Source organism: Ranitomeya imitator, chromosome 6 (assembly GCF_032444005.1).
Source record: "Ranitomeya imitator isolate aRanImi1 chromosome 6, aRanImi1.pri, whole genome shotgun sequence".
Lineage (NCBI taxonomy): Eukaryota > Metazoa > Chordata > Amphibia > Anura > Dendrobatidae > Ranitomeya > Ranitomeya imitator.
In genome coordinates, this window is record NC_091287.1 from 2,240,287 (window position 1) to 2,264,938 (window position 24,652).

At 45.5% G+C, this 24,652-nt stretch overlaps 1 protein-coding gene across 1 annotated transcript in view; it reads right to left on the reverse strand.

Moving 5' to 3' along the window:
• LOC138641571 (tyrosinase-like) overlaps window positions 1-19,651 on the reverse strand; it is a 221,508-nt gene extending 201,857 nt beyond the window's left edge. The window contains exon 1 of the mRNA XM_069729041.1: window positions 19,570-19,651. The gene's annotated coding sequence lies outside the window, so the exon portion shown is untranslated. The remainder of the gene's footprint in view (window positions 1-19,569) is intronic.
• Between the last annotated feature and the right edge of the window lie 5,001 nt (window positions 19,652-24,652).

Sequence of the window (24,652 nt, forward strand, 5' to 3'; positions counted from 1 at the left end):
ATTGCCAATAATTTCCATTTGCACAACAGCATGTGAAATTGATTGTCAAACAGTGTTGCTTCCTAAGTGGACAATTTGATTTCACAGAAGTTTGATTTACTTGGAGTTATATTCTGTTGTTTAAGTGTGCCCTTTATTTTTTTGAGCAGTGTATATATAGGGGAGCCACCCTCAAGCTAGATCAGAGCTCCCCCTTCTGGTCTGGAGTATGAACATTTTGTTTGTGATTACCTGATAAAAGAGATCCTTCCACGCTTCCAAGCATGACATCACTCTCCCCGTGAGGAAAGCAATGCCACTGTAACAACCAGGAACCTGGGGTGTTACACATGTCTATTCATCTTGCGGAGACGCTCAGTCTCTGCAAGATGAATAACACAGTCTAGGTATAGGATGTGCAGCGCCCCAGAGTCCTGGTTCGTTGCAGTAATGTTATTCTTCCACCAGGGGGAGTGATGTTATGTCTGAAGGCAATGAAGGAGATCTTCTGTCCAGGTATCACAACCACAATACACACTTCACACTCCAGTCCGCCAGGGGGAGCCATGCTTCTATCTATTAGGCCGTTCCTCACACTTAGGTTAAACTGGTGGGTTGGGTAGGAAGTGAGACAGAAACTGACTGGGCATCGACCTAGGCAGAAGCTGTCTGGGCTTCACCCAGACAGTGAGTCCCGACCGAGTTTGGCAGAGGCTGGTTGGAGTGGGTTCCAGCCAGCTCCAGACTGCGGCTTGTGGAAGAGGAAGGTACACGGAGCTGCGCCTGCATCCCATGTGGCAGCATCCTAGGAAAGGACACGAAAGGAATTGTGTTGCAGTGAGTGAGCAACGAAGTCATAGCAACAGGAGAGGAACATCAGAGGGAGACCAGCTAGAAGCAGGCTGCCTCCTCCTGAAGCGCAGTACCAGTAGCCAGAACACCGAGGGAGTAAGGATCTCTGTGCCGTTACTTCAGAGACTGGCAGGACAGTTAATTCCACGTTACATGCCCAACCATTTACCCAGGAGGCAGGGTGGCAACTTGTGGGGGCCGGGGCGTCTCTAGGGTCCCAGTAAAAAGCCTCAGGCCGCCAGTCATACGGGTTTGTCCTATCCGTAAGGGGGACAGAGAGAAGAGACTTAACATCTACAATAGTTGTGAGGACCTTACCAAGTTGCTCAGCAGCGAGGTACTGCAACGCCCAGGTGCTAGAGGAAGGCTTCTGATTTCCACCTGAATAAGGGGACTCTGGATTTGCCTTCAGACCGGCCGGACTCTGCCTACCCTGTGGTCCCTACCCTGGACTGTGGATGTTGAAGCCTTCAGTAAACGTAAAGAGACTGCAACCTTATGTCCTCATTATTCACTGCGCCTTACATCATCCACCATCCACCATCTACACTCTGGGAAGACCTGGGGACATACTTCACCTGTGGGAAGGTATACCCTCTAGCTGCCATAACATCACCCCAACGGACCCCTAAGCAGCGTTGGTCACCCTGACCGAATACCACAGGTGGCGTCACGAACATTATCCCTTTAAAGACCTTTCCCCCACATTTCATCAACGGACCTCCCAAGGGCCACGGACCGGGTCAGGCACCGTGACATCCCCATTGACTACAGAAGGGCCCGGTACCGAGTACCCCACGGCCCTTGGGGGCGCTCCACAGACAGACAGACAGAGGCCTAACATAAAAAAGGTGGCTAAATACAGTTCAAAACTGCTAGCAGGAATAACCAGGCGGCCTAGCTTTTTTCAGCGGGGGACAGTTGTAATGTGTGGCGCAGACAGACAGACAGAAGCCTAACATAAAAAAAGGTGGCTTCATGCAGTTCAAAACTGCTAGCAGGAATAACCAGGCGGCCTACCTTGGTTCAGCGTGGGAGGACAACTGTTATGAAAGGCTGACACAGTTACTAGGCACAAATAAGTAAGTAGGCTACATGCAGTTCATGTTGGTGTAGTGCTGGGATGGCTTTTCTCGCAAAGAAGTGTCGACTGGGTAGGTCATAGCGTGATACTGCGTAGGCCATCAGGGCTTTGAAAGCTTCACTTTCAACCAACCGGTAGGGCATCATCTCTAACGAGATTAGTTGAGCAATGTAGCCGTTCAAACCCCGTGTACACGGATGAGAGGAAGAGTACTTTCTTTTCCTATCGAGAGTCTCTTGTAGGCTGAGCTGGACTGGAGAGCTGCATATGGTGGAACTAGCGGGGGTGGTGGTGACATGGCAGATTGAGAGAGGCTTGGTGATGGTATTCTTGATGTGGGCCTACCTACAGTGTTTCCAACCAAGAACCTTGTGATTCCCTGACTGCTTTGGCCTTGCGACAATACCTCTACATTTGCTACTTGTGGTGTCATAACCGGTGGGCTTACAGTGAGGGAAGCAATGTAGCGTTGCTGACTACCTTCATTCTGAGCAGGTGCACCAACGGTACGGGACATTTGGTAGTTAGTCCAGGCTTCCAAGTGCCTGCTGGTTAAATGTCTACGCATGCACGTTGTATTTAAATTTTTAAAGGGACACTGTCACCTGAATTTAAAGGGAACAATCTTGCGCAGGCGTGTACTATGGAGGACAGAGAATTTACTTCAATCCAATATTGCAGCCAGCATGCAGCCAGCGGGTAAGGAAAGGGTGAATGAAACACCCAAAAACCCCGCCTCCATGGCTGAAGATTGTTCCCTCCAAATTCAGGTGACAGTGTCCCTTTAACATTCTTCCCTCTGCTAAAGGTCTTGGAGCATTTCTTACATATAACTTTGGACTGATCATTCAGATCTTGGTTAAAAAATTCCCACACTGCACTCGTCCTACTATGGAATACCTTTTCAGGCTTTGCACGCTGTCCTACTGTCACCGGATGGCCACGCTGTCCTACACCTGTTGTGGTTTTTGACACACGTTTTTGGCCAGATACGGGCCTGCCAGATGACAGCTGTTGCGATGTAAATGACTGCTGCAGATCATCCTCCTCCGCTTCTGAGCTACTGCCAGCGGCACCCTGTTCCCCCAATGGCTGCCAATCTGGGTCAACAACTGGGTCATCTATCACCTCCTCTTCAATGTCATGTGCACCTTCCTCTGTGTCACCGTCTAAGGTGCCATAGTGTTTGTGACAGGGCACCATAGTCTCATCAGGGTCAGATTCTGGCTCAGTACACTGCGAGGGCAATGTAGTGATCTGAGTCAATGGAACAGCATAATAATCTAGCTGTGGCTGTGCATCTGTGCACTCCATGTCCGATTCATCTTGTAATGGGCTTTTAACAATTTCCATCTCTAACCCAGGCACGGTATGTGTAAAGAGCTCCATGGAGTAAAGTGTTGTGTTGCCTGCCGCATCCTTCACTTTTGTTTTGGGTGAAGGACACAAGGAAGCGACTTGTTCCTGACCGGGAGCATCCACTGATGACTCGCTGCTTTTAGATGTCGAACCTTCTGAAGAGGAGGCAAAAGAGCTAGAGGCTGAGTCAGCAAGGAAAGCCAAAACTTGTTCCTGCTGCTCCGGCTTTAAAAGCTGTTTTCCAACTCCAAGATAAGGGAGCCTTCGAAGCCTTGTGTAGCCAGACGATGACGCTGGCTCAACACCTCCAGCCTTTGGTGCTATCTTGCTTTTCCCAGTACCACCAGATGCTCCACCATCAGTACCAGCTGGCAACGAGCGCCCACGGCCTCTTCCACCAGACTTCCTCATTTTTGGGGAAATGTTACCAAAATAACAACCGTTATATGGTACTGTAAAACAAGGTAGAAGGTGTATATTTACTTTTGGAGAATTTATATCTCACTTTTTTGAGGGGGAGGAGACTGCAGCAAAACTCAGGCCCAGTGTATTACACTACACAATGTCAGTGGCAGAACGTGGCTGGAAGATATATGAAAAAAATACAAGGGCTGTAGTACAATTTCAATCTCCCTACAATGATCAAAGGACAAGTATGGCAGCAATAAAAAGGACTGCTGCACACAAAAGAGTGTGGACAAAGAAACAAGAGAACTGTGCAGAAAGGAGCAACAGGATTTTTGCTTTTAAAAAAGCAGTTGGTTTGCACAGCGGCGTCCAAACAGCAATGCAGCTATCAGGGAGCCTTCTAGGGCAGCCTAATAGGCTACAGAGCTGATGCACAGAAATCTAGGCTCCACTGTCCCTGCAAAGAAAAGGTGGTGTTGGACAGTGGAAATCGCTACAGCACAAGCAGTTTCGGGGTTAATCTTCCCTCCCTAACGCTATCCCTTCTTCTGATGAAGCTGCGGCAACCTCTCCCTATGCCCAGATCAGCAGCAGTAAGATGGCGGTCGGCGGGAACGCCCCTTTATAGCCCCTGTGACGCCGCAGACAGCAAGCCAATCACTGCAATGCCCTTCTCTAAGATGGTGGGGACCGAGAGCTATGTCATCACGAGGCCCACACTCTGCGTCCTCCTTCATTGACTGAGAAATGGCGCTTAAAGCGTCATACAAAACGCGACTTTGGCACGAAGATCACCGACCTCATGGCTGATGCCACAGTGGGATCGGGTCGGGTTTCACAAAACCCAACTTTGCCAAAAGTCGGCGATTTTTGAAATTGTCCAATCGGTTTCTCTCAACCCTAGTTATAAGCCATAATCAACATTAACAGAAATAAACACTTGAATTAGGTCACTCTGTGTGTAATGACTATATAACATATGAGTTTCACTTTTTGTATTGAAGAATTGAAATTCACTTTTTGATAATATTCTAATTTTGTGAGAAGCTCGTGTATATCCACCAAGATTCCTTATTGAGGAGCTTTCTATAGTGGGCCCCTCCTCTTGGTGGTTTTAGAACTTTTTCGATTCCTATGACTCTATGTAGTATCCGCATTGTGGAATGAGGAAAAATGTTTAGAAGCCATTTTGTTTGTGGCGTCTGAGAAGTGGCGTCTTATTCTCACTTGAAGTTGATTTGTTATACAACTGACATATTGTAAGTTACAAGATGTACAAATTACTATATAAACAACATATTTGATATTACAATTTATACATTTATTAATTCTGTATGATTTATTTGTAAATGTAGAGTAAAATTCCTTAGCATTTTCCATAAGATTGCAGCTTGTACATACTCTATGTTCACACTATATGACCCCACCACGTGGAGCCAAGTTTTATCCATATTCATCTGTTAGTTTTGATATAGACTAGGGGATAGGAGGGTTCCCAGAATAGGTGCCTTCTATTGGAATATCTGAGTGGATTATTAAGAATATTTTTTTAATTTATCATTTTGATATAAAATGGGAATATATTTTGTATAATCTCCTTAATTTCTGGGAACTGTGGGCTATACTGTGTAACAAATAAAACTGGGTGGTGAACAGAGTGCTAGGTGTCAAGTTCCCGCCTCTGTACAGGGGGAATCTCGAACCATCTCCGCTGCGGTCTCCCATTCTTCTCCAGCCGCAGTGGAGTCTGCTCAGCAGAGATGTCGGTCCCAGCGTCTAGCTCAGGCTGATACTGGACGACTGGTTACTACTCCACCTTCCAGGCTCTGTCTTTGTAGCCAGCAATGTTCAGCAGCGAGCAGGTCTTTCTGGGACTAAGTCCTGCTTTTCACATACTGAACATGCCCACGGGACGACCTCCCATTGGAGGTCGGGGGTCACATGCTCAGGTCCTGTTGCGTCTCCTATTGGTCCATCTGGAAGGTCTTGTGGCACTGCCGCTATAAAAGGTTCACATGGCCGCTCGGCCATGCGCTAGTGTATACTTGAAAACGCGCGTGTGTTGATGTGTGAAAGTCGCTCATTAATCATCCCCTCCCTTGTGTATGACTGCTCACGTAAGGTGGATGTTTTCTATCTAGCGCCTGACAGAGCCATCAGTACTAAACACACGATACAGGGTCTATTGCTGTGACCGCCAGTGTGGCGCTGTGCGCTATTAGAGCTCTTCCCTGACCCAAGTCTGGGTGGTTAGTGGCGTCAGCAGGGCGGCACTGCTCACACTCTTGTGCATAAAATTACTATATTAGTTATATTCTGACACCAAGTAGTGGTGTCGAGCGCAAGTGGTCTAGACGAACTCTAATCCCGAGTCTTGGGATTGAGTTCTGTGACTCCTTGCTTGCGCTCTTTGTGCGGTACCGCGGCCCAGTGAATCAACAGGGTTTGCTTCTTTCATACAGGGTGAAGCTAACCCATGTGTGTATCCTCATTGTACCGCCATATAGTCCGTCATTACTCAGCAGCAGGTTCCATCTCTGCACGGTGGACCCCAGGCTGCGAACGCACCTTATACCATCTCTCTAATTATTTGGTGCATTCCGCTCGCTCTTACACAGAGTTCTTTTGTAGTTTTATTTTTCTCTTTCCACATATTGTCTCTGTTGCTTTGGGTTCCTGCAGTTCTTGCCCGGTCCATCCTTCTCTGAGTCTATTGTTCACTTTAAGAGCTTCCTCATTGAAGGTGACATCCTGAGTAGTATTTCTCCAAGTACTGATACATTCACCCAGTGGGATATTTTTTATGGTTTGTTTTGAGTGACAAGATGTAGCATAAGGTGTAGAGTTGGAGGTTGCACTTTTCCTGAATAAGTCCCTTGCAAAAATTTCAAAGAAATATCAAGAAAATCAATATTATTGGATTGTTTATTAAACGTAAAACCAAAATTCATATCAATATGGTTCTTCCATGTCACAAATTCTACGGCTGCCTCCTCGGTCCCCTCCTATATCAGGAGTAGGTTGTCAATATAACGGCCATACCACCTGATATGGGAGCGGAGGTCAGACGCAGACGACAAAATATTTCTCCTCCCAAATTGCCGTGTAAATATTTGCTATTGAGGGTGAAAAGCTCGCGCCCATTGGGGCTCCCTGTTTCTGAATGTAGAAATTACCATTAAACGAAAAATAATTGTGTAATAACAAAAATTCTGTATCCCTTTGGATAAATTCTTTTATGGATGCAGTATAATTACTATAAAGTTTTAAAAAAGAGCCAAAGATTTTATCGCCATCGCATGAAGAATACTGGGATATAGGCCAATGACGCCGCATGATAACCATATACAACATTCTGGCCAACAGGAACCATCCAGGGATGACATTACATGTCTAGTATCTCTTAAGTAGCTAGGAATGTTTTGTTACAAGGGGCTGAAGGTACATATCTAACCAAGAACTAAGATTTTCCCCTAAACTGCCTAGCCCTGCTACTATGGGACGTAGAGTGGGAGGAAATTGACCCTTATGGATTTTGGGAAGGGAGTGGAAAATGGGGGTAACTGGAAAATGTACTAATAAATCTTTTGACAATTTATCCTTCAAAGCTCCCATTTCGACACCCTCCTGAAATAAATTTTCTAAACCCTTAAAAAACTTAGCAAGTAAGATCAAAACTCAAGCTTTGATACATTTGATTATCTAGCAACATATCCATATTTAATTTATCATATAGTCCTGCATTCAGAATTACCACGGCTCCCCCCAATCCGCTCTTCGTATCACCATGTCTTCATTAGCTGAGAGTTCTTTCAATGCTCTTTTTTCATTCCTAGACAAATTAGATGTAGATTGATCTTTTCTGATTTTTTTCTTTTAATAAATACAAGTCTTTTCCCACTAATTCCTGAAAGTCATCAAGGACTGCTGAGCGGGTCTTCAGGGGAAAAATATGGATTTTTTGTTCTGTATCCAGAATTCATGTCCAGTGTATTATCGAGAGAATCTGCAGCCAATCGTCGAAGGGTGTGAATTGAACGTTGCTCCTCAACGCTAAGAATATTACAAATAGACGTACTTTATTCCTTGTTGCTTTTGTTGGAAATAATTCCCAATCTCTATTCCTCCTCTGGAAAATGACAGTGCAAAGTGCGGTTCCTAGCAAATTTATTAACATCTGGAATGGTTTTATATACCTCGAATTCATTGGTAGGTGAAAACAATAATCCTTTGGATAATAGTTGAGGCTGAGGATCACTGATGCTATACTGTAGCTTTACAAATTGACTACTGGAAGATTACGGTTTGATTCAGTCTCCATATCTATTTCCTGATGTTTAAAGAAATGCTTTTTATGTTTCTTCCCACCTTTCCACCTCCTTTTCCATTTTTTTGAATCAGAATTTGGACGAAGATCCTTATAAGCCCCTTTGCTGTAAACCATCTTGCGTCTCGTAGTGCTGGAGGTGGATCCTCTGAGGTGTAATATTCAGAACTGTCTACTGAAGAGTCCGTATTATTGAAGCTGACTTTTTTATTTGGATTTTGATCCATTTGAGTGTGTCCATGTCTCTTAAGATTAGATTTTGAGGAGGATTTGTTGAGTCCATTGCATTTCTGCAAGTAGACTGTATCTTTAATACAGTCATTGTGATCTCTTTCGAACTTATGTTTTTTAGTGGCCATAATTTTCTCCTCTAGGTGTAAAGTCTTTTCCTTCATGGATTTATTAAGAATGTCATGTTATTTAGAAGATGAATAATCTTTCATTAATGATTCTTAAATCCATAATCTCTTTTTAACCAAATTATGACCAATTTAATTAGCTGGCAGGAGCAGTCAGTGAGGGTATCCTGCCATTGAGGGTATCCTGCCATTGAGGGTATCCTACCATTGAGGGAATCCTACCATTGAGGGAATCCTGCCATTGAGGGTATCCTGCCATTGAGGGAATCCTACCATTGAGGGAATCCTGCCATTGAGGGTATCCTGCCATTGAGGGTATCCTGCCATTGAGGGAATCCTGCCATTGAGGGTATCCTACCATTGAGGGAATCCTACCATTGAGGAAATCCTACCATAGAGGGTATCCTGCCATTGAGGGTATTCTACCATTGAGGGAATCCTACCATTGAGGGTATCCTGCCATTGAGGGTATCCTGCCATTGAGGGAATCCTAGCATTGATGGTATCCTGCCATTAAGGGTATCCTACCATTGAGGGTATCCTACCATTGAGGGTATCCTGCCATTGAGGGTATCCTACCATTGAGGGTATCCTGCCATTGAGGGTATCTTGCCATTGAGGGAATCCTGCCATTGAGGGTATCCTGCCATTGAGGGTATCCTACCATTGAGGAAATCCTACCATAGAGGGTATCCTGCCATTGAGGGTATTCTACCATTGAGGGAATCCTACCATTGATGGTATCCTGCCATTAAGGGTATCCTACCATTGAGGGTATCCTGCCATTGAGGGTATCCTACCATTGAGGGTATCCTACCATTGAGGGTATCCTGCCATTGAGGGTATCCTGCCATTGAGGGAATCCTGCCATTGAGGGTATCCTGCCATTGAGAGTATCCTGCCATTACTGGAAAGGAATCTGAATAAATAGTTGTGGCTATTTTCTTTAATCTAAGGCCCCGAGGAATCATATGTTTCTCTAGATATGAATGGAGAGTGGTGCAATCGCACCAAATTTTCATCTATTTTATTGAAAGATTTTCCATGTTGGACATATGTGAATTAAGATCTGTGTTTGGAAAGAAGTGCTTGTCAGGTTGAAAAAAAAATATCAGAGCAGCTTTATTGTTTCTCTGAACATCGCCATCATCGCAAAGCAGATGGGAGGTTGATGGATCTGCAGCCTCAGTAGAGGTGGGCTGTGACATGCTGTAAAAAATGCTCAATCTGTGATCAGATATATCAAAATAAAATTACCAGAAGTAGTTGGAGTACAATTTCTTTATACCAGATAAAGAGACAATATCATGGAATGATGAATAATCCCATCAGCAGCTCCTGCTTTTGCTGTTATTAGCGGCAGCAGTCGTCGGCTGATGGAAGCACTAGTCCCATCAGTTGACACCAGTGACCGGACGTAAACTTTATACCTCCGATCACAGCTGCTTTCTCACACTATCATTTGACAGCATGGGAACCGCAGCTCTCTGACCGCCGGTGATGATTTTACTGCCAATCAGAAGCAGTGTTTGCCGCACTGTCATGCACATAACAATGTGTGACAGGCACCCGGTGTACAGGGGGCTGAACCTGAACAGTAACACGGACCTCCTGGTGAAGTCCGTGTTCTGTGTCCGTTCCCGAACAGTAGGTGTTCGGTATAGACGCTGAACTTTACTGTTCGGGTTTGTCCATTTCTACTTATCACTATACATGCTGGAGCTTGCTTCTCCGGGTCCTACACCACCGAGACTTGGCACCTCCATGACACATATCTTCTACCTGTCCAGCTGCCACTTTACAACAGATATGAGATCCATGTAATATAAACCTATCATGACACTTAGACATCTTTTCTAACCCCTTTCTGACCTTGGACGTACTATCCCGTAGAGGTGACCTGGGCCTATCTGACCCTCGACAGGATAGTACGTCATAGCCATCGGCCACACTCACGGGGGGAGCACGGCCGATCGCGGCCGGGTGTCAGCTGCCTATCTCAGCTGACATCCGGCGCTATGTGTCAGGAGCGGTCACGGACCGCCCCCGGCACATTAACCCCCGGCACACCGCGATCAAACATGATCGCGGTGTGCCGGCGGTATAGGGAAGCATCGCGCTGCGAGGGTCTCTTACTTCCTCCTCCTCCTTGCAGGCCCGGATCCAAGATGGCCGCAGCATCTGGGTCCTGCAGGGAGGGAGGTGGCTTCACAGCGCCTGCTCAGAGTAGGCACTGTGAAGCCTGGAGATGTGCATGTCAGATCGCTGATCTGACACCGTGCACAGCAAAGTGTCAGATCAGCGATCTTACACTATAACATGATGCCCTCCCTGGGGCAATGTTATAGTGTAAAAAAAAAATATTCCAATGTGTAAAAACATTTTTTTTTAAATTACAAAAATCCCCCCCCCCAAAAAAAAATATTGTTCCTATAAATACATTTCTTTATCTAAATAAAAAAAAAAATAAAAGTACACATATTTAGTATTGTCGCGTCCATAACGACCCCACCTATAAAACTATATCACTAGTTAACCCCTTCAGTGAACACCGTAAAAAAAAAAAAAAAACGAGGCAAACAACGCTTTATTCTCATACCACCAAACAAAAAGTGGAATAACACGCGATCAAAAAAACAGATATAAATAACCATGGTACCGCTGAAAACGTCATCTTCTCCCGCAAAAAACGAGCATACAGCATCATCAGCAAAAAAATAAAAAAGTTATAGTCCTGAGAATAAAGCGATGCAAATATAATTATTTTTTCTATAAATAAGTTTTTATCGTATAAAAGCGCCAAAACATAAAAAAATTATATAAATGAGGTATCGCTGTAATCGTACTGACCCGAAGAATAAAACTGCTTTATCAATTTTACCAAACGCGGAACGGTATAAACGCCTCCCCCAAAAGAAATTCATGAATAGCTGGTTTTTGGTCATTCTGCCTCACAAAAATCGGAATAAAAAGCGATCAAAAAATGTCACGTGCCCGAAAATGTTACCAATTAAAACGTTAACTCGTCCCGCAAAAAACAAGACCCCACATGACTCTGTGGACGAAAATATGGAAAAATTATAGCTCTCAAAATGTGGTAATGCAAAAAATATTTTTTGCAATAAAAAGCGTCTTTCAGTGTGTGACGGCTGCCAATCATAAAAATCCGCTAAAAAACCCGCTATAAAAGTAAATCAAACCCCCCTTCATCACCCCCTTAGTTAGGGAAAAATAAAAAAAAAATTAAAAAAAATTATTTATTTCCATTTTCCCATTAGGGTTAGGGCTAGGGTTAGGGTTAGGGCTAGGGTTAGGGCTAGGGTTAGGGCTAGGGTTAGGGCTAGGGTTAGGGTTAGGGCTAGGGTTAGGGCTAGGGTTAGGGTTAGGGTTAGGGCTAGGGTTAGGGCTAGGGCTAGGGCTAGGGTTAGGGTTGGGGCTAAAGTTAGGGTTAGGGTTTGAATTACATTTACGGTTGGGAATAGGGTTGGGATTAGGGTTAGGGGTGTGTCTGGGTTAGGGGTGTGGTTAGGGTTACCGTTGGAATTAAGGGTTAGGGGTGTGTTTGCATTAGGGTTTCAGTTATAATTGGGGGGTTTCCACTGTTTAGGCGCATCAGAGGCTCTCCAAACGCGACATGGCGTCTGATCTCAATTCCAGCCAATTCTGCGTTGAAAAAGTAAAACAGTGCTCCTTCCCTTCCGAGCTCTCCCGTGTGCCCAAACAGGGGTTTACCCCAACATATGGGGTATCAGCGTACTCAGGACAAATTGGACAACAACTTTTGGGGTCCAATTTCTCCTGTTACCATTGGGAAAATACAAAACTGGGGGCTAAAAAATAATTTTTGTGGGAAAAAAAAGATTTTTTATTTTCACGGCTCTGCGTTATAAACTGTAGTGAAACACTTCGGGGTTCAAAGTTCTCACAACACATATAGATAAGTTCCTTGGAGGGTCTAGTTTCCAATATGGGGTCACTTGTGGGGGGTTTCTACTGTTAAGGTACATTAGGGGCTCTGCAAATGCAATGTGACGCCTGCAGACCATTCCATCTAAGTCTGCATTCTAAATGGCACTCCTTCCCTTCCGAGCCCTCCCATGCGCCCAAACGGTGGTTCCCCCCCATATATGGGGTGTCAGCGTACTCAGGACAAATTGGAAAACAACTTTTGGGGTCCAATTTCTCCTGTTACCCTTGGGAAAATACAAAACTGGGTGCTAAAAAATAATTTTTGTGGGAAAAAAATTTTGTTTTATTTTTACGGCTCTGCATTATAAACTTCTGTGAAGCCCTTGGTGGGTCAAAGTGCTCACCACACATCCAGATAAGTTCTTTAGGGGGTCTACTTTCCAAAATGGTGTCACTTGTGGGGGGTTTCAATGTTTAGGCACATCAGTGGCTCTCCAAACGCAACATGGCGTCCCATCTCAATTTCTGTCAATTTTGCATTGAAAAGTCAAACGGCGCTCCTTCCCTTCCGAGCTCTCCCATGCGCGCAAACAGTGGTTTACCGCCACATATGGGGTATCAGCGTATTCAGCACAAATTGTACAACAACTTTTGGGGTCCAAATTCTTCTCTTAACCTTGGGAAAATAAAAAATTGGGGGCGAAAAGATAATTTTTGTGAAAAAATATGATTTTTTATTTTTACGGTTCTGCATTATAAACTTCTGTGAAGCACTTGGTGGGTCAAAGGACTCACCACACATCTAGATAAGTTCCTTAGGGGGTCTACTTTCCAAAATGGTGTCACTTGTGGGGGGTTCCAATGTTTAGGTACATCAGGGGCTCTCCAAACGCAACATAGCGTCCCATCTCAATTCCTGTCAATTTTGCATTGAAAAGTCAAATAGCGCTCCTTCCCTTCCAAGCTCTGTCATGCGCCCAAACAGTGGTTTACCCCCCACATATGGGGTATCAGAGTACTCAGGACAAATTGTACAACACATTTTGGGGTCCATTTTCACCTGTTACCCTTGGTAAAATAAAACAAATTGGAGCTGAAGTAAATTTTTTGTGAAAAAAAGTTAAAGGGAACCTGTCACCTGAATTTGGCGGGACTGGTTTTGGGTCACATGGGCGGAGTTTTCAGGTGTTTGACTCACCCTTTGCTTACCCGCTGGCTGCATGCTGGCCGCAATATTGGATTGAAGTTCATTCTCTGTCCTCCGTAGTAGATGCCTGCACAAGGGTTAGGGTTAGGGCTAGGGTTAGGGCTAGGGTTAGGGCTAGGGTTAGGGCTAGGGCTAGGGCTAGGGTTAGGGCTAGGGTTAGGGCTAGGGTTAGGGCTAGGGTTAGGGCTAGGGTTAGGGTTATGGTTGGGGCTAAAGTTAGGGTTAGGGTTTGAATTACATTTACGGTTGGGAATAGGGTTGGGATTAGGGTTAGGGGTGTGTCTGGGTTAGGGTTAGGGTTAGGGTTACCGTTGGAATTAAGGGTTAGGGGTGTGTTTGCATTAGGGTTTCAGTTATAATTGGGGGGTTTCCACTGTTTAGGCGCATCAGGGGCTCTCCAAACGCGACATGGCGTCTGATCTCAATTCCAGCCAATTCTGCGTTGAAAAAGTAAAACAGTGCTCCTTCCCTTCCGAGCTCTCCCGTGTGCCCAAACAGGGGTTTACCCCAACATATGGGGTATCAGCGTACTCAGGACAAATTGGACAACAACTTTTGGGGTCCAATTTCTCCTGTTACCATTGGGAAAATACAAAACTGGGGGCTAAAAAATAATTTTTGTGGGGAAAAAAAGATTTTTTATTTTCACGGCTCTGCGTTATAAACTGTAGTGAAACACTTCGGGGTTCAAAGTTCTCACAACACATCTAGATAAGTTCCCTGGGGGGTCTAGTTTCCAATATGGGGTCACTTGTGGGGGGTTTCTACTGTTTAGGTACATTAGGGGCTCTGCAAATGCAATGTGACGCCTGCAGACCATTCCATCTAAGTCTGCATTCTGAATGGCACTCCTTCCCTTCCGAGCCCTCCCATGCACCCAAACGGTGGTTCCCCCCCACATATGGGGTGTCAGCGTACTCAGGACAAATTGGAAAACAACTTTTGGGGTCCAATTTCTCCTGTTACCCTTGGGAAAATACAAAACTGGGTGCTAAAAAATAATTTTTGTGGGAAAAAAATTTTGTTTTATTTTTACGGCTCTGCATTATAAACTTCTGTGAAGCCCTTGGTGGGTCAAAGTGCTCACCACACATCCAGATAAGTTCTCTAGGGGGTCTACTTTCCAAAATGGTGTCACTTGTGGGGGGTTTCAATGTTTAGGCACATCAGTGGCTCTCCAAACGCAACATGGCGTCCCATCTCAATTTCTGTCAATTTTGCATTGAAAAGTCAAACGGCGCTCCTTCCCTTCCGAGCTCTCCCATGCGCGCAAACAGTGGTTTACCGCCACATATGGGGTATCAGCGTATTCAGCACAAATTGTACAACAACTTTTGGGGTCCAAATTCTTCTCTTACCCTTGGGAAAATAAAAATTTGGGGGCGAAAAGATAATTTTTGTGAAAAAATATGATTTTTTATTTTTACGGTTCTGCATTATAAACTTCTGTGAAGCACTTGGTGAGTCAAAGTGCTCACCACACGTCTAGATAAGTTCCTTAGGGGGTCTACTTTCCAAAATGGTGTCACTTGTGGGGGGTTCCAATGTTTAGGTACATCAGGGGCTCTCCAAACGCAACATAGAGTCCCATCTCAATTCCTGTCAATTTTGCATTGAAAAGTCAAATAGCGCTCCTTCCCTTCCGAGCTCTGTCATGCGCCCAAACAGTGGTTTACCCCCCACATATGGGGTATCGGCGTACTCAGGACAAATTGTACAACACATTTTGGGGTCCTTTTTCACCTGTTACCCTTGGTAAAATAAAACAAATTGGAGCTGAAGTAAATTTTTTGTGAAAAAAAGTTAAAGGGAACCTGTCACCTGAATTTGGCGGGACTGGTTTTGGGTTATATGGGCGGAGTTTTCAGGTGTTTGACTCACCCTTTGCTTACCCGCTGGCTGCATGCTGGCCACAATATTGGATTGAAGTTCATTCTCTGTTCTCCGTAGTAGATGCCTGCACAAGGCAATCTTGCCTTGCGCAGGCGTGTGCTACGGAGGACAGAGAAGGAACTTCAATCCAATATTTCGGCCAGCATGCAGCCAGCGGGTAAGCAAATGGTGAATCGAACATCCAAAAACTCCGCCCATATGACCCAAAACCAGTCCCGCCAAATTCAGGTGACAGGTTCCCTTTAGATGTTCATATTTATTTAAACATTCCAAAAATTCCTGTGAAACACCAGAAGGGTTAATAAACTTCTTGAATGTGGTTTTGAGAACCTTGAGGGGTGCAGTTTTTAGAATGGTGTCACACTTGGGTATTTTCTGTCATATAGACCCCTCAAAATGACTTCAAATGAGATGTGGTCCCTAAAAAAAAAAAATGGTGTTGTAAAAATGAGAAATTGCTGGTCAACTTTTAACCCTTATAACTCCCTAACAAAAAAAAATTTGGCTCCAAAATTGTGCTGACGTAAAGTAGACATGTGGGAAATGTTACTTATTAAATATTTTGTGTGACATATCTCTGTGATTTAATTGCATAAAAATTCAAAGTTAGAAAATTGTGAAATTTTAAAACTTTTCGCCAAATTTCCATTTTTTTCACAAATAAACGCAGGTAATGTCAAAGAAATTTTTACCACTAACATGAAGTACAATATGTCACGAGAAAACAATGTCAGAATCACTGGGATCCGTTGAAGCGTTCCAGAGTTATAACCTCATAAAGGGACAGTGGTCAGAATTGTAAAAATTGGCCCGGTCATTAACGTGCAAACCACCCTTGGGGGCAAAGGGGCTAAAGACTAAATACATGTAATTACATATACTTAAGGTACCGTCACACTTAGCGACGCTGCAGCGATACCGACAACGATCCGGATCGCTGCAGCGTCGCTGTTTGGTCGCTGGAGAGCTGTCACACAGACAGCTCTCCAGCGACCAACGATCCCGAGGTCCCCGGTAACCAGGGTAAACATCGGGTAACTAAGCGCAGGGCCGCGCTTAGTAACCCGATGTTTACCCTGGTTACCAGCGTAAAAAAACAAACAGTACATACTTACATTCAGCTGTCTGTCCCTTGCCGTCTGGTTCCTGCACTGACTGCTGGCCGCAAAGTGAAAGTGAAAGCACAGCACAGCGGTGAGTCACACAGCGGTGACTCACCGCTGTGGCTGTGCTCTGCTTTCACTTTATGGCCAGCAGTCAAGGCAGGAACCAGTCGGCAAGGGACAGACAGCTGAATGTAAGTATGTACTGTTTGTTTTTTTACGCTGGTAACCAGGGTAAACAGCGGGTTACTAAGCGCGGCCCTGCGCTTAGTAACCTGATGTTTACCCTGGTTACCAGTGAAGACATCGCTGAATCGGTGTCACACACGCCGATTCGGCGATGTCTACGGGGAGTCCAGCGACGAAATAAAGTTCTGGACTTTCTTCCCCGACCAGCGATCTCCCAGCAGGGGCCTGATCGCTGCTGCCTGTCACACTGGACGATATCGCTAGCGAGGACGCTGCAACGTCACGGATCGCTAGCGATATCGTCTAGTGTGACGGTACCTTAACACACAGATATAAGAGCCATATTACATAGATACATAGTTAATATGTTAGAAAAAAAAACAAATGTCCATTAAATTAAACTGAGGGATGGGAAAGGGTAAAATGGAGAGGTATGTGTACAACCACAACACAAGATCCAATACGCCCCAGAAGAGCTCATATTTCCCTCCTAATACCAATTGTCAATTGGACCAAATATTCAGAAAATCACTTTCCACATTTACAGAATTATTGTTGTTATTTCCTTATTTTTGGAGCTCCTGAGGGTGGCTGTCCCACAGACGAATAGCTCTCATGGTACAGAAACCTTACTTTCTTTGGAGACTAAGGCTGTGTGCACACGTAGAAAGGGGGCTGCGGGTTCTCCCGCGGGTTTTCCCTCAGCGGATTTGATAAATCTGCAGGGCAAACCCGCTGCAGTTATCCCTGCAGATTTATTGTGGTTTGTGTTGCGGGTTCTGCTGCGGGTTTAATCCTGCCCTTGTTTTACTATTGATGCAGCAATATGCAGCATCAATAGTAATGTTAAAAATAATGATATACTCACCCTCTGACGTCCAGATCTCCTCGGCGCTGCACGCGGCGGTCCGGTTCCAAAGATGCTGTGCGAGAAGGATCTTCGTGACGTCATGGTCATGTGACCGCGACGTCACCGCAGGCCTTGCTCGCATAGCAACCTGAGACCGAACGGCCGCGTGCAGCGCTGAGAGGTGAGTATATCATTATTTTTTATTTTAATTCTTTTTTTTTTTTACACAAATATGGTTCCCAGGGCCTGGAGGAGAGTCTCCTCTCCTTCACCCCGGGTAGCAACCGCACATTATCCACTTACTTCCCGCATGGTGGGCACAGCCCCATGTGGGAAGTAAGCGGATCAATGCATTCCTACGGGCGGCACGGTGGTGCAGTGGTTAACACTGCAGCCTTGCAGCGCTGGGGTCCTGGGTTCAAATCCCACCAAGGACAACATCTGCAAAGAGTTTGTATGTTCTCTCCGTGTTTGCGTGGGTTTCCTCCGGGCACTCCGGTTTCCTCCCACATTCCAAAGACATACTGATAGGGAATTTAGATTGTGAGCCCCATCGGGGACAGTGATGATAATGTGTGCAAAATGTAAAGCGCTGCGGAATATGTTAGCGCTATATAAAAATAAAGATTATTATTATGGGTGCAGAACCGCCACGATTCTGCACAAAGAAGTGACATGCTGCGGGTTGTAAACCGCTGCGTTCCCGCGCGATTTTTCCCACAGCATGTGCACAGCGGTTTGCGGTTTCCATAGGGTTTACATGTTACTGTAAACGCTATGGAAACTGCTGCGGACCCGCAGCTGCAAAATCGCCGCGGTTCCGCGGTAAAAACCGCAAAGTGTGAACATGGCCTAACTTCGCCTCACTCCAGGCGGTGATAGTGCCCCTTGTCATTTCGTGATGTTTGAAATGAGCCAGGTTTTGACCATATTTTTTGTAGAAGCCATTTATATACTTGTACAAATTATTCATGTCGACCCTTAGACATCTCGTCTCAATAGCCTTAGGCTACTTTCACACTAGCGTTTTTTTCAATACGTCGCAATGCGTCATTTATGGGAAAAAACGCATCCTGCAAAGTTGTCTGCAGGATGCGTTTTTGCCCCATAGACTAACATTAGTGACGCATTGCGATGCATTGACACACGTCGCAACCATCGTGCGACGGTTGCGCCGTGTTGTGGCGGACCACCAGGAGCAAAAAAGTTACATGTAACGTTTTCTGCTGCCGACGGTCTGCCATTTCCGACCGCACATGCGCGGCCAGAACTCCGCCCCCACCTCCCCGCACCTCACAGTGAGGCAGCGGATGCGCTGGAAAAATGCATCCTCTGCCCCCATTGTGCGGCGCATTCACTGCTAGCGTCGGTACGTCGGCCCGACGCACTGCGACAGGCTGAGTCCGACGCAAGTGTGAAAGTAGCCTTTGTTCCTTCACTGCACATCAGTTTAGAAGCTCGTTTTTTACCATTTCTAACTCCCTGATTTCTATGAATTGGTGCCCAGGACTGAGCTGCGGATTCCAGATGAGGTGGCACAGTGATCGCATTATGTCCCTGCCCGGTGAGGCCATACTTCCATCACAACAGTAACCTCCGGGCCTTTGAAGCCGCCGATTGACATTGTACTATTTAGTAGGTGATGTACAAGTAAACGCAAATATCAAACATGAATTGGCCAATTTATGCAATAAGTATTCTCAGGTTTTCATATTTTCTAGTGCAGTAATGCATGTTTGATGTTTGCATGCTATATTGCTACAAGTGACCCTCCTAGTCTTATATATGGAGCTCACTGCTAATAGACAGATATAACAGCCGTGTAATATCAGCATAAAGTATTAGAGAACTAGACTCCATCTAGACATTTACATTTGTGGCATCTGGTGAGTGAGTGTTCTCTCTCTGGTTATTTCACAAATTCTCTCATTTTTCTTTTGATCTTTTATCTCCTATATCTTCCATGTCTGCTGTGTTCATCTCTTATTTCTATTATGCAGATGCCCCCTCCCTTGGATATAAGTAAGGTAATGCTGGAGTCTGGACATACCTTGCCTTCAGGCCTGCTGTGGTCTCGGCTTATGCACTCCTGGGTGCCGGGATCCCAGTTTATAAGGCTTTGGGCAGGGAGGTGACAGCTAGAGAACAGCCCTAATGTGACTGGAAATGTCTAGAGCTCATAATTCCTCTGCTTAGTCACAAGGAAGCACATTAATGGCTCATCCCAGCCACAGTCTCCCTGTGTAGTCAAACACCCTGCACAGACCTCATGAAGGCAGATCTATGAAGGCCTCGCTGCTGGCCTAGAAAACGAGGTGCACACTTCACACACCGAGGCCCAGTGTTTAGGACAATCCCTTGTTCTCTCTCCGCTTGTTCGTGTAGACGCACAGAGTGAGAGTAGTCCCTTAATGATCCCATATGGTACAATTTCACTTTCAAGGAGTCCACACATGATGTTTGCTTGTATTTGATCACTTGTAGGGTTTGGACTCATGGTGACTTCAGCCATTTCTTCACAAGTTGTGTGATCACTATCAGTTTCCTCTTTAGGAAATGGTGCTGGTGTAACCTTAGATTTAATGCAGCATACACATCTTAGGGCTTGTTCACACATTGGGTTTTTGCCTTTTTTTTCCCCATGTTTTTTCCTTGCATTTTCCAGGATAGAAAACGCTCCACTTTACAGTACCAGTAAAGTGATTGAGATTTCTAAGATTTAATCATAGAATCATAGAATGTTAGAGTTGGAAGGGACCTCCTGGGTCGTCTGGTCCAACCCCCTGCTCAAAGCAGGATTCACTCAATCATCCCAGACAGATGTCTGTCCAGCCTCTGTGTGAAGACATCCATGGAAGGAGAACTCACCACCTCTCGTGGCCGCCTGTTCCACTCATTGATCACCCTAAGTGTCAAAACGTTTTTTCTAATATCTAATCTGTGTCTCCTCCCATTCATTTTCATCACATTGCTTCTAGTCTTTCCTTGTACAAATGAGAATAAAGATGATACTTCTACAATGTGACAGCCCTTGAGATATTTGTAGACAGCTGTTAAGACTCCTTTCAGTCTTCTTTTTTGCAAACTAAATGTAATGGGGTCTACTGTGCTGGAGTACCTCTTTCAGCACTCCCCGTGTTTCAGGAGGTCCATTCTGCTTTTGCTAGATTCTGAATGAAGGACGCTGGCAGGAATTTCTTGATTACATGAGAGCATATAAATGCTGACTGCTTCTCCACGTATTTCCAGTCTAAGAACACACTTTATTTGCAGGACACAGAATATATAACACAGATACACAGGGCAAGCCAATAGGAAAACAGCAGACCAGAAATACATTACAATAGCCGCAGGGGGCCTGCTGATATTTACTGTGGGAATTCCAAAGGTGGGGGAGGTCAGAAAGAGAATATCTTGTCCAGGGGCGCAGCCTGTGGACTGATGCATTTCACATGGAAACTATTATACATACATATACTGCATAACATTCTTGGTGCTGGGGGGTTCTGTAACACGGCTCCCCTTTTCAGCGACGCGATCGGCATACACAGTCTGATCCTTAAAGGATCGGTTTGGGGATGACCGAAGTTTATGGGGTTGGTACAAGTTCCGTTTGTCGACTTAGTCCATCGGCATTACCATTTTGTTTGCCGGGTCTGTAGTGGATGGTGAAGTCAAGAGGTTGTAGGGCTAAACTCCACCTCAGTAATCTGGCGTTGTCTCCGGAGACCCGATTAAGCCAGACTAGGGGATTATGGTCCGTTAGGAGGGAAAACTGTCGTCCATACAAATATGGTTGTAACTTTTTGAGTGCTCATACTATTGCCAGGCACTCCTTCTCGATGGCCGCATAGCTCACTTCACAGGGCAGTAGTTTCCGACTCAGGTAAGCTACCGGGTGTTCTTGGCCGTCCGGCCCGACTTGGCTTAGTACTGCCCCCAATCCAAACATAGAAGCGTCTGTGTGGACAAGGAAACGTTTAGTTGGATCGGGTGCGGCCAATACAGGGGTATTGGTGAGGGCTGTTATGAATAGGTAATTCAGAACCACAATAGACCTTGAAGTTCAGAGCACACAAGTGACCTGACAAAAACCACAAAACATAGGACGAGCTCTGAGACGTGGGAACTCTGCTGACCGCAATCCCTAAACCTATCAAACCACACTAGAGGTAGCCGTGGATTGCGCCTAACGCTCCCTATGCAACTCGGCACAGCCTGAGAAACTAGCTAGCCTGAAGATAGAAAAATAAGCCTACTTTGCCTCAGAGAAATTCCCCAAAGGAAAAGGCAGCCCCCCACTTATAATGACTGTGAGTTAAGATGAAAATACAAACACAGAGATTAAATAGATTTAGCAAAGTGAGGCCCGACTTACTGAATAGACCGAGGATAGGAAAGATAGCTTTGCGGTCAACACAAAAACCTACAAACAACCACGCAGAGGGGCAAAAAGACCCTCCGCACCGACTAATGGTACGGAGGTGCTCCCTCTGCGTCTCAGAGCTTCCAGCAAGCAAGCAAAACCAAAAAAGCAAGCTGGACAGAAAATATAGCAACAAAAGTAACACAAGCAGAACTTAGCTTATGCTGAGCAGACAGGCCACAGGAACGATCCAGGAGGAAGCAAGACCAATACTAGAACATTGACTGGAGGCCAGGATCAAAGCACTAGGTGGAGTTAAATAGAGCAGCACCTAACGACTTAACCTCATCACCTGAGGAAGGAAACTCAGAAGCCGCAGTACCACTCGTGACCACAGGAGGGAGCTTGATCACAGAATTCACAACAGTACCCCCCCTTGAGGAGGGGTCACCGAACCCTCACCAGAGCCCCCAGGCCGACCAGGATGAGCCATATGAAAGGCACGAACAAGATCGGCAGCATGGACATCAGAGGCAAAGACCCAGGAATTATCTTCCTGACCATAACCCTTCCACTTAACCAGATACTGGAGTTTCCGTCTCGAAACACGAGAATCCAAAATCTTCTCCACTATATACTCCAACTCCCCCTCCACCAAAACCGGGGCAGGAGGATCAACAGATGGAACCACAGGCGCCACGTATCTCCGCAACAATGACCTATGGAATACGTTATGGATGGAAAAAGAATCTGGAAGGGTCAAACGAAAAGACACAGGATTAAGAACCTCAGAAATCCTATACAGACCAATGAAACGAGGCTTAAATTTAGGAGAGGAAACCTTCATAGGAATATAACGAGATGACAACCAAACCAAATCCCCAACACGAAGTCGGGGACCCACACAGCGTCTGCGATTAGCGAAACGTTGAGCCTTCTCCTGGGACAAGGTCAAATTGTCCACTACATGAGTCCAAATCTGCTGCAACCTGTCCACCACAGTATCCACACCAGGACAGTCCGAAGACTCAACCTGCCCTGAAGAGAAACGAGGATGGAACCCAGAATTGCAGAAAAACGGTGAAACCAAGGTAGCCGAGCTGGCCCGATTATTAAGAGTGAACTCAGCCAACGGCAAAAAGGACACCCAATCATCCTGATCAGCAGAAACAAAACATCTCAGATATGTTTCCAAGGTCTGATTGGTTCGTTCAGTCTGGCCATTTGTCTGAGGATGGAAAGCCGAGGAAAAAGACAAATCAATGCCCATCCTAGCACAAAAGGCTCGCCAAAACCTCGAAACAAACTGGGAACCTCTGTCAGAAACGATGTTCTCTGGAATGCCATGTAAACGAACCACATGCTGGAAGAACAATGGCACCAAATCAGAGGAGGAAGGTAATTTAGACAAGGGTACCAAATGGATCATCTTAGAGAAGCGATCACAAACTACCCAAATGACCGACATTTTTTGAGAGACGGGGAGATCCGAAATAAAATCCATAGAGATATGTGTCCAAGGCCTCTTCGGGATCGGCAAGGGCAAAAGCAACCCACTGGCACGAGAACAGCAGGGCTTAGCCCGAGCACAAATCCCACAGGACTGCACAAAAGAACGCACATCCCGCGACAGAGACGGCCACCAAAAGGATCTAGCCACCAAATCTCTGGTACCAAAGATACCAGGATGACCAGCCAACACCGAACAATGAACCTCAGAGATAACTTTATTCGTTCACCTATCAGGGACAAACAGTTTCTCTGCTGGGCAACGATCAGGTTTATTAGCCTGAAATTTTTGCAGTACCCGCCGCAAATCAGGGGAGATGGCAGACACAATTACTCCCTCTTTGAGAATACCCGCCGGCTCAGGCAAACCCGGAGAGTCGGGCACAAAACTCCTAGACAGGCCATCCGCCTTCACATTTTTAGAGCCCGGAAGGTACGAAACCACAAAGTCAAAACGGGAGAAAAACAGCGACCAACGAGCCTGTCTAGGATTCAACCGTTTGGCAGACTCGAGATAAGTCAAGTTCTTGTGATCAGTCAAGACCACCATGCGATGCTTAGCTCCTTCAAGCCAATGACGCCACTCCTCGAATGCCCACTTCATGGCCAGCAACTCTCGATTGCCAACATCATAATTTCGCTCAGCAGGCGAAAACTTCCTGGAAAAGAAGGCGCATGGCTTCATCACCGAGCAATCAGCACCTCTTTGCGACAAAACAGCCCCCGCTCCAATTTCAGAAGCATCAACCTCAACCTGGAACGGAAGCGAAACATCTGGTTGACACAACACAGGGGCAGAAGAAAAACGATGCTTTAACTCTTGAAAAGCTTCCACCGCAGCAGAAGACCAATTGACCACATCAGCACCCTTCTTGGTCAAATCGGACAATGGTTTAGCAATACTAGAAAAATTACAGATGAAGCGACGATAAAAATTAGCAAAGCCAAGGAACTTTTGCAGACTCTTCAGAGATGTCGGCTGAGTCCAATCATAAATGGCCTGGACCTTAACAGGGTCCATCTCGATGGTAGAAGGGGAAAAAATGAACCCCAAAAATGAAACCTTCTGAACACCAAAGAGACACTTTGATCCCTTCACAAACAAAGAATTAGCACGCAGGACCTGGAACACCATTCTGACCTGCTTCACATGAGACTCCCAATCATCCGAGAAGACCAAAATATCATCCAAGTATACAATCAGGAATTTATCCAGGTACTCTCGGAAGATGTCATGCATAAAGGACTGAAATACTGA